The sequence below is a fragment of the Bombina bombina genome, chromosome 7 (assembly GCF_027579735.1).
Source record: "Bombina bombina isolate aBomBom1 chromosome 7, aBomBom1.pri, whole genome shotgun sequence".
NCBI lineage: Eukaryota > Metazoa > Chordata > Amphibia > Anura > Bombinatoridae > Bombina > Bombina bombina.
The window spans coordinates 123,115,820-123,127,102 of record NC_069505.1 but is presented as its reverse complement, the minus strand read 5'-3'; the positions used below and the strand labels follow the sequence as shown (position 1 = coordinate 123,127,102).

Sequence of the window (11,283 nt, the reverse complement as noted above, 5' to 3'; positions counted from 1 at the left end):
TGTATTAAAATCTTATGGTGTTTATTTTAAAAGCAAAATTAAAACAACAAGATAAAAACACAAGTATTGCCTTGTGTTTTTATCTTTTTTATCTTGTTCCTTCCCCTGATGTTTTGCTATTGATACACACATTTGGCGCCTCTTTCTCTACTCTTGTCTTTTTAGGACCAGTTAAGGAGCAGCGGTCTTATGATCGCTGCTTCTTAACCTCCGCTTCAGGCGGACCTGAGGTGGAGTGGGTCGGAAGTAGCATCTGCTGCATAAATCGACCCCATTGACTGGACTTTAGAATTGTACAAACGTTTTGGCACATTTATTTTAATCATTTTTGCTATATTTATTTGTGTCAAATGATTATGAAGCAATCAACAAATCTTTTTGCAAAAATAAACAAATACAATTAAAAAATCTTTTTTTCATTTTAGCAATAGTAACATTTGACGATTGGGTATTCTCATCAGCGTTAAAGAAAGTCTATTGAATGCTGTTTTCCTTATTCTAATGTTCATATTTGTAATACAGAAGCACTAGAAGGCTAAAACAAACATTTGTTCTATCGCTGGAATGTCAACATTCTAATATCTGCCCTTGTTTTCTATATTTCTGCTGGTAGTACTAAATATTTGACCCATATATGATAATATATTGTAAATGACCAATTTTGCACAAATTATTTACATTCATGATTTAGTTTGTCAGAAGAATCTAAAATCAAAGACAGGTTTAAATACATAAGCAGTATACTTAGGGTGTTTCTTTTGTCAAAATGGGGTCTGTTTGCCTCATCCAATGTAATTTTGAAGCAATTTTGCTATATGGTTCCAATTCTGCTACAAAATCCGTTAATCTGTTACCTTTAGACCCTTGTAAACTGGAGAATTTATAGTGTACATTTAACCTATTAGACATGGTACTCAGAAAAGAAATTCTTTCAAACTAATAGAGCAATTTATTTCATGCTAAAATGCTGCATAAAACGTTTTATTACTTGCCAGTTAAGCAATAAAATAAGGTTATAATGCTTACCCCCTCCTCTATGGTGATGAGCATATAACTGTATAAGGGTAATGTTGCCTATTAACTATTTCACTGCTTGGGATATCACAATTTTTTCCCTACTATTGAAGGCCAGACAGGTTTTCATAATCTTGCTATGTATATTTTGCATGTTAATATTGAATATAGATTTACATTTACACAGGAAGGCTATATATATATATATATATATATATATATATATATATATATATATATATATATATATGTGTGTGTGTGTATATATATATATATATATATATATATATATATATATATATATATATATATATATATATATATATATATATATATATATATATATATATATATATATATATATATAATTATACAATATATCATTTAACATATTCAATCCTCTCACTGAAACAATTTTTTTTTTGCATAACCAAATGCCAATTATATATAACTCCTAATTTTAGGTGCAATATTGAGTTAGTGTTACAGGTCAGTGAGAAGTATAGGGAGCGATCCTGATGAAAGTGACACTCAGTGCACAGTATTGCACATTGATCCTCCCCAACCCCACTAAATGCTCATGATGTCGCCCCCCCCCCCCCCCGGAAGGGGAAAGTTCCCATTTTTTGTTCAGGTAGATTCCTTTAGTGCATTGTGGTGTTTGAGATGGCTTTAGCTATGTGCAGAACCCCCTTTTTTGCAGGGTTGCCACCTTTCTTGAAGAAAAAAAGAAAATATTGGCCATGTTCATTAACTTAAATTTGCCTAATTACTGATCTTAACTCTGGAATTAAACTTTCTAGGAGGACTGCTTATAAAATGAACATTTGCTCATTATATAACAACACTTTTTTTATTTTGCCATTATAGGACCTTTTATTTATGTATTTATTTATTCATTATTTTCTACATTGGCCTGTATAATTTAAAAAAATACTTATGCACAGCCAAACTTTGCATTCACTTTCATTATTTATTTTGCTTAGTTTTCCTGTAATTTCATTATAAAAATTATGGATTTCTCAGTCTTAAATGAGCACATATATCACATATATGTCCCTAACTTGCTGTTTATCTTATAATTTCTGATAAAGCCAAACAATGGAGATTTTGTTAAAGTGCTGTCAGTGACAAGCCCTGTACCTATCAGCAAATGAGGAAGTGCCTACCAGCCAATGAGGCATTAGTAGGAAGTACACAACTGTTACAGTCTTTTACATTTTTACTTGATATTTATTTATTGTTTCATGAAAAAGTGAACATGTTTAAATGCTGTTCATTCATATTAAAGTGAATGTAAATTTTGATGCTAAAGTGCCCGTTTTTAAAAAATTCGATTAAAAACAGGGGCACTCTAATTAATCAAAATTTACATTTCACTCATGTTGTGAAACAGAGGTCTAACTAGAAACCACAGGGCCCAGGTGCAAGAATCTAAGAAGGGCCCCCAACACCCCCCCCCCCCCAAAAAAAGTGAATTTGATACATATCATTTTTTTTTTACACATACACACACACACACACATAAACACCAATGGGTAAAACAGAAACACTAACCCCTGTAGCCAGAGACACTAGTTAAGCATCATGTCACACTCCCATGATATCAGTGCAGGCAGTGGCAGGTCAACGTTTTTTATTGTAAAAATTTTTAATTTTTTTTAAGCTGGGCCCCCACCATTGGGGGCCCAGTCGCAATTGCAACCTCTGCACCCCCTGTAGTTTCGTCCCTGTTGTGAAAAAAAACTTACCTTTTAATCTTGACAGCAGCTCCAACTTCCTCCACCCATCGCAAAGCCTCTTCCTGGGTCTAAAATGAGGAATCCGGCTTCCTCCAATCACGGCATTGAATCAGACACTGATTTCCCCGGGGGGGAAGCAGTGATTGGAGGATGACCTATCCATCATTTCTGACACCAGAAATGGCTTGCGACGACCGGAGGAAGCTGGAGCTGCTGTCAAGATTAAAAGGTAAGTTTTTTTTCACAACATGAGTGAAATATAAATTTTGATAAATTAAAATGCCCCTGTTTTTAATAGAATTTATAAAAAAACAGGCACTTTAGCATCAAAATTTACATTCACTTTAATGACAGGGGGGTGGGAGTACTAGAGCCCCTTCAAATCAAGTGAACAGGTTATAGATATAAAGATTCACAGATTTCTAAATTAACTTCCAGTTTACCTACATGGTTTCATTTCCAAATGTCAGTGTGCAGCGATTTAAGATCCGTGTATGATATCAGGTCTCTAAACCATGACAGCTCGTCACATTAAGCTGGGAATTGGAGCAGATTTTAATCAGCATTAATTTACATGTTAAATGATGTCTATATAAACAAATATATATGTAATTAATTATTTGCACAGGGATTTCAACCCTACCTAATTTTTCAAATCTTCCAATTGATTCCTGCACTGATCTAGCTGGTTTAGCATTCTTTTTTTTTTTTTTTTTTTTTTTTAAATATAAAAGACTAGTCCTAAAGCCTGTTCACATGGGCCATTTTTTGCAGTACAGTGGTCCCACCCCTTGCTCTCTCACTCCCTCTCTATTTTGCTCTTTCTCCCCCTCTCTTTTGTGCTCTCTCCCCCTCTTTTTTGTGCTCTCTCTAGTTCCACCTCTCTTTTGCTCTCTCTACCCCCTCTCTTTTGATCTCTTTCTTCCCCCTCTCTTTTGATCTCTCTCTTCCCCCTCTCTTTTGCTCTCTCTCTCCCCCTCGCTTTTGCTCTCTCTCTCCATCCCTCTCTTTTGCTCTGTCTCTCCCCCTCTTTTGCTTTCTTCCCCCCCTCTCTCCATCTCCCCCCACTCTATATCTCCCTTCCCCTCTCTTTTGCTCTCTCTCTTTCCCCCTCTTATTTTCTCTCTTCCCCTCTTTTTCTCTATATATTATAGGATTTGGATTTCACTCTAAATGCACAAGATTTGTAAAGTTAACATGTTATGGAAAAATAGAAATCTCAACAAAATCTTAAATAGAGGACATTAATAAAATTTTTTTTTTTGTTGTTTAGTAAATTGTCCTGGGATACGTTACCCCTTAAATTGTTTTTAAACCTCATCCTCTTTAAATAAAAGAAATAAGAAATCCCCTGGATTTATTTTATCATCTCTTCTGGGACTTTGAAGTGAAAGGTTTGTTTCACACTCATCTCAACTATTTTGGAGTTATGCATTTTCATAACTTTCTGTACAACCAATTAAAAACAGTAGCTAATGTGATACATTAGATCATTTATTATGACACTACTACTATTACAGAACAATGTGTTTTACCAAAGCAAAAAAGGTTAAATACATAGTTAAATTCATCTGTGGAGTGACAGCACTCTGACAATCCTGAACTAAACATGGCTGTTCATTGACAGCTCAGTAATTTTGTTCATTGACAGCTCAGTAACTATGCTCAGCACCTGAAGTAGTGACTAGAACTGACTGTATCTTTGTGACGGCTAAGGAGACAGTAAAGTTAAACTTTTATGAGTCAGCTAGAACATGCAGTTTTAATCAGCTGTCTAATTTACTTCTGTTATCAAATATCAAAGGTTCAGCAGCAACTCACACCTGTGAGCTAGATGAACATACCGGATGAGCTGATAACAAAAGGCATTATGCTGCTCATGAGCATACCTATAGGTGTGCCCTTCAACAAAGAATACCAAGTGAACATTTGATAATAAATAAATAAGAAAGTTGTTTCAAATAGCATTATATCTGAATCATATAAGATTAACGTTGATGACTTTACTGTGCAAAGCAATAGTGCTATATGAAAATGCTCTACCACATTAGAGTCCTTTATTACTGTTTCTATGCGTCCCTTTAACTAGGAATTAGCAAATATCTGCATTTTGTAATTTGAACGGTAGAATAAATGTTTCCCTTGACATTTGTTCTGTCATTGAAATGTTTCAAAAATATAAATGCAACCATTTAAAAATCGAATGTAACATTTGAACAGCAAACTTTTGCATTTGAATATTTTAACAGTTGAATATTGATTCCTATGACTTGCACTGATGTCTACAAGAATTAACATTTGAAATTTAACATTCAGTTCACAAAGGAAAAAAAAACCTTTTATGAAAAGAATGGTGTTTGGCAAAGATTAAACATTCAATTACAATAAACATACGTGTCAAACATGCATTATTTTTAATTAATGTTCTGAAACAATCTCCCATCCCTAGCTGTAACATCTTGGGAACATATCTGCAAAACATTTTACTCTAAAGAGGGCACTTTCATAACATAAATCAAATTGTGCTCCTTTTGTATGTAAAGAAATGTGAAGATTATTTAGGGGAGATATTTAGATACAAGCATTTGGGATTCAGTTTCCTCAACTTAAACAAATGTTTCCATAAATGGACAGGACAATATGTTGTTTTTGTTGGAGTTTTTTTTGGCAAAGTGGTTCAGGGACAGTCTAGTCAAAATTAAACTTTCATGATTCAAATGGGGCATGCAATTTTAAACAACTTTCCAATTAACTTTTTTCATCAAATTTGCTTTGTTCTATTGGTATTCTTTGTTGGAAGCTAAACCTAGGTAGGCTTGTAAGAGTTTTTTTTCACAGTTAGACATTTTTGCTATCTCATATGTGCCATATAAATAACATTGTGCTCACTCCATGGAGTTATTCTTGAGTCAGCACTGTCTGGCTAAAATGCAAGTTTGTAAATAGCACTGAGATAAGGGGCGGTCTACAGAGGCTTAGATACAAGGTAATAACAGAGGTAAAAAGTGTATAATTGTAACAGTGTTGTTTATGCAAAACTGGGAAATGGGTAATCATCAATAGATTATCTATCTTTTTAAACAATAACAATTTTAAAGTAGACATTCAAACTACTACTCTAAAGATATATATATAGTCCTGTGAGTGCCTCTTCTTTCTTTGATATATATATATATATATATATATATATATATATATATATATATATATATTTATTTATTTTTTTTAAATCGATTACTTTTTTTCTTTTTGTGCAAATAGATTTTGTTATTGAGTAATGAGCAATTTATCCCTAAGGAATTAGGTTGATCACAAAGATGCACTTCCAGTTAGTTTCAGTAGCAGTTTAAACAGCTAAACGGGATGGAAAGATAAAAAATGAAATATGCAGGAGCGTTTACAAATAATAACAGTCTTCTTATACATTTGGTGCTAATGCTCAAGACACTTTGAACGTTTCTGAGGGTACATTTCTACCACAGATATCAAGAGACGGAGGTTCTTAAGTTAGGCATACAAACAGTATAAACACAAATGAAATTGCCATTCAGTACAAAAGGTAACATGTACAGTCCAGCTTAGTTCCATAACAGTATAGTTACCGGAACAAAATGAAAAAAAAAAAATATATATAATCAATGCAGATGCATGGGGATCTTCTTGTTTAGTAAGTGATCTGGGAGGGGAGGGATGTAGATGTTTTAAGGGGGGCCAGCTACACTACAGAAAACAAATTTCGTAATCTAAAAAAGTAAAAAAAAAAACTATTTTTGGGGGCAAATTGGGTACTGGCAGATAGCTGCCAGTATCCAAGATGGCGGCAAATAGGTAGAGGGGGGTTAGAGAGATGTATGGGGGGATCAGGGAGGTTGTGGGGTAAGGGGGGATGCAGACTGCAGACAGTATGAAGAAAAAAAATTAAAAAAAAATAATAAATTATTTTTATTTCAGTACTGGCAGACTTTCTGCCAGTACTTAAGATGGCGGTGACAATTGTGAGGTGGGGGAGGGAAGAGTGCTGTTTGAGGGAGGTCAGGGGGGGATCAGGGGATGGGATGTGTCAGATGGGAGGCTGATCTCTACACTAAAGATAAATATTAACCCTACAAGCTACCTAATTAACCCCTTAACTGCTGGGCATATTACAAGTGTGGTGCGCAGCAGCATTTAACGGCCTTATTATTACCAAAAAGCAACGCCAAAGCCATATATGTCTGCTATTTCTGAACAAAGGGGATCCCAGAGAAGCATTTACAACCATTTATGCCATAATTGCACAAGATGTTTGTAAATAAATTCAGCGAGAATCCTAAAGTTTGTGAAAAAGTCAACAATTTTTTTTTATTTGATCGCATTTGGCGGTGAAATGGTGGCATGGAATATACTAAAATGGGCCTAGATCAATACTTTGGAATGTCTTCTAAATAAAAATATATACTTGTCAAGGGATATTCAGGGATTCCTGAAAGATATCAATGTTCCAATGTAACTAGCGCTAATTTTGAAAAAAAGGGGTTTGGAAATAGCAAAGTGCTACCTGTATTTTTTGTCCTATAACTTGCAAAATAAAAAAGAACATGTAAACATTGGGTATTTCTAAACTCAGGACAAAATTTAGAAACTATTTAGAATGGGTGTTTTTTGGTGGTTGTAGATATGTAACAGATTTTGGGGGTCAAAGTTAGAAAAAGTGTGTTTTTTTCCATTTTTTCCTCATATTTTGTATTTTTTTTATAGTAAATTATAAGATATGATGAAAATAATGGTATCTTTAGAAAGTCCATTTAATGGCGAGAAAAACGGTATATAATATGTGTGGGTACAGTAAATGAGTAAGAGGAAAATTACAGCTAAACACAAACACTGCAGAAATTTAAAAATAGCCATTGTCATTAAGGGTAAGAAAATTGAAAAATGGTCCGGTCATTAAGGGGTTAACCAACAAGGGAAACACACACGCAAATGTCAATATGCAATCCACCTGATTCAGACATAGGATATGTTAAATAACATAAGTACAGAATGTTATTACAAGAGGTGAGAGCATTAAAATGTGGCATAGGGTGAGAGTGAAACATAAGGATGTAGCTTAACTATTCTGGTGCAGTCCACATTCCAATTCTGTAATATGATTGAGACATAAAGCTCTATTATTACTAGGTCTAAGTTACTTCTGGACTATAGTGACCCCAGAATAAACAAGTAGAGAATACTTTTACTTATATGTACATTTGCATGATCAGGAAATGTTTGAGTGAGCTAATATTAAGTAGTAGGTACATATTGAGCACTCAGCAACCCATATCATATTTGTAAGGAACATTTCAGACTTCACTATTAGATCATATGCTTTAACACAGGTAATAAGATAATTTGGGTTATGTAGATTAGCATAATGTGTGAGCAGCAGTGATGGTAGGGAGGTGTATAATGAGGTCCACTAGATAATACTATTTGAAGACTTTAGTTTCTTCTATTAACCCCAGGACTCACCTGACCCACTGCCTCGGCCGCTGGCAGTGAGCCCAGTTGTGCCAGAAGGGTAGAGGAAACATGTTAGATCTCACTACACTAACCGATCTCATTGCTATAAGTACATTTATAATGCTTCACCCAAACGTATACCATAAGATGCAGAGCTCACCAGTCACAGCAAAAAAGAAAAAGACAAAAAGGTTAACTCAACAATAAAGCACTGAAACAAATATAGCACATAGACAAACCAGTTATGAACCAGACCTAGTCCCAAAACATCACTTCCTAAGATTAATAGTCCTGGGCTGGGTTCCTTCAGTCAATTCCAGGCAGAGCCGCTGTCCCTATCCCGGTTCTCACTCTAGCCCACACCAGTCGCCATTAGAGAAGATGGGTTAATGATAATGGTGGGCAGAGTGGCACCGGCTTCGGGTGTAACAGGGAGACTGCATATATAACGTTTTCCCTCTAGTCTTACGTTTTGCTGCCATTGTGGGGCAAGAGTTGTATGACTCACCCCTGTAGGACATTCTGGTTGCGAGGCATCTGGGATTAGTAACAAATCCTCACTTGTCTGTTCGGTAGCTTTCTTAGTTGTACGGCTCATCCCTGTAGGATATACTGAGTGCGGGGCATCTAGGATTAGTAGCAAGTCCTCATTTGTCCGCTCGGTAGCTCTCTTAGTTATAGGTGACTGCAATCCATGTACCTCTACTTGCGGTGACTGCAATCCATGTACCTCTACTTGCGGCTCCGGCTTCCCCAAACAGTCATCTATAGGCCCAGGGTCTCTTACCCACTGAGGCTTTAGATCAGGCTCGCCCTCTTGTTCCTGGCAAAACGATGGTAGCGTAATAGAAAACTGATCCTCAGCTGATGAAATGCAGCTCATGTCTGCTACTGGAATTTCCTCTGGTGTAGTATGAGAAGGTATCTTGGCTTTTACATACCGATCAGAATTGAGAGTCGCGGTCAATTGTTCCTCCAGTCGCTGAAAATGCTCCATGAGCAGTTCTTGGATTTGGTTTAGCAAGAAGTCCTCCATAGTATTCAAGCTAATGCCCACATGGTGCTTACTAACAACAGAAGCCGTAAAGCTCTCTGCCGGGGGGTATTCCATGTGGCTGGTGTTATAGGCCACAGCTTCAAACGTGTCTCCGGGCTCTGAAGCCAGCAGCAATTTCTGCAAAATAGAGCTCATAAGATGGGCTTTTCTTGGTAGAAGTAAATTGTGTAGACCATTGTCGTAGATGCTTCATCAATAGGGTGATATTAGACAGATAATGCCAGAATGCTGAGGCAGCTTGCAGAAGTGCGACCGTTCATGGCCACTGTCTGGAAGTTCCCCCCCTTTTTTTTTATTTTTTATTGAGGTTTTCAGCAGGTACAAAAATAATCTCATGCACATCAAATATTAGGAGTGACATTATGCTGATTGCTACATTGTGAAATTAATTGGACAGTAAGAATTTTAGAACCACAGATATGCTATTGTACAAAATAAAGTTAAAACCTCTTTTTATAACATTTATTTTCCTATACATGGGTAATATGGTAATATACTGTATGTAGTTATGTAAACGTACTACGAAGGAGAAATAGTATCAAATACCATGTTATACTGCAGGATGTACTCATGAAGGAAATGGTTAAGGTGCAGCATAAGCAAGAGAACCCGCATGGTTAACCCTCCTAATTTAGAAGGTATATTATGGTGTATTGGGTGGGGGGAGGTGGTTGTTAGAGCGCAATAGCAACCTTATAGGCTAATTATATATTAGAATGATATTATATTTAGTACAAGGGATCCCCAAGCTCTATATTCATATAGTTGGCGAAGCTTATAGAGCTTGTTCAAAATGTGATGCATAGTAAGACCAAAAAGAATAATAGCAATGCAGGTCCAGCCTGCACTAAAAAAAAAACATTATTAGTGACTTTGAGATGGAACTATGTTTCCCAGTATATCTATGTCTTCACCTACATGTTAAGAACTTACTCACCTCGCCTCATATTATGGCAACCTAACACTCAGTGGGATATTTGTAAACTGAGTAGCCAAACCCATTAGCAAATGGGTTGTAACTTCTCCCATTAGTAGGCATATCAGTTTGGAGCGAGTTTAACAAATATAATGAGCACCATGGTTTACACTAGAAGCGCGATGCAAGCTACCCATATAGTCTAATAAATCTAAGATGTGATAAGTTAACATAAATAAGCGAGCTATAAGCATAAGTAAAAATGGGCTATGTAGTCATTTAGGTATTTTGAGAGTTATATATAGTGCCAGATAAATACAAGCTATGTGGGCAAAGTGAAGGATTATGCGTAAGAATAAAGAACCAAGCTCTATCCCGGGGGGGGGGGGGGGGAAGAATAAGCAGATGCCTTAAACAAGTATACAATTAAACATGGGCAGGGTATTCAAGTTAGCTCAACAGGGCTATTTATTTGAACATAATCATATAGCTAGCAGGCCTCAAGTTATATATACCTAGGTAGCCTGGGAACCACAGGGATTGTTGTGTAGATTAGATGTAGAAGAGGCATTTGTAACTATTTAGTATTAGGTAAAAATAGCTAAACCTATATCTAGGCAAATAAGTTTAGGTACGGCGGGAGTAAACCGCATATAATGTCTTGCCAAACTTTGAGTTTATAACATTTCTAAATGTAAATAAGTTACCAAAAACTATATACATTGAAGTGTAGGGCTGCAATCTTCAAGAATCATACTGACTATAGACAGACGCTAGCATTTGTTTAGCCTTAAAAACCAATGTCAATCCTCACTAGCACCTACAGTCTGGGAAAGGTGCATGTATTATGCCATACGGGAGAGTAAAGGGAAGGTGTGTTCTAGACCTGACTAAGCCAGAGCAATACGTCCTCACACAGAAAGCTGTTGAAGCCATGCTGCTTCGGCCGATAGCAGCACAGCGACACACACTGGCATGTATAGGGGGAATCTTCCAAAGACCCAATATATTGCATATACATTGTGATATAGTAATTAAGACTGGAGGTATACTGGGTAAATAAAGTCCAG

General features: G+C 36.1%; 1 protein-coding gene across 2 annotated transcripts in view; it reads left to right on the top strand.

The window, feature by feature from the left end:
• SPON1 (spondin 1) overlaps positions 1–11,283 on the top strand; it is a 747,780-nt gene that overhangs the window by 63,507 nt on the left and 672,990 nt on the right. The gene's annotated exons all lie outside the window — the stretch shown is intronic.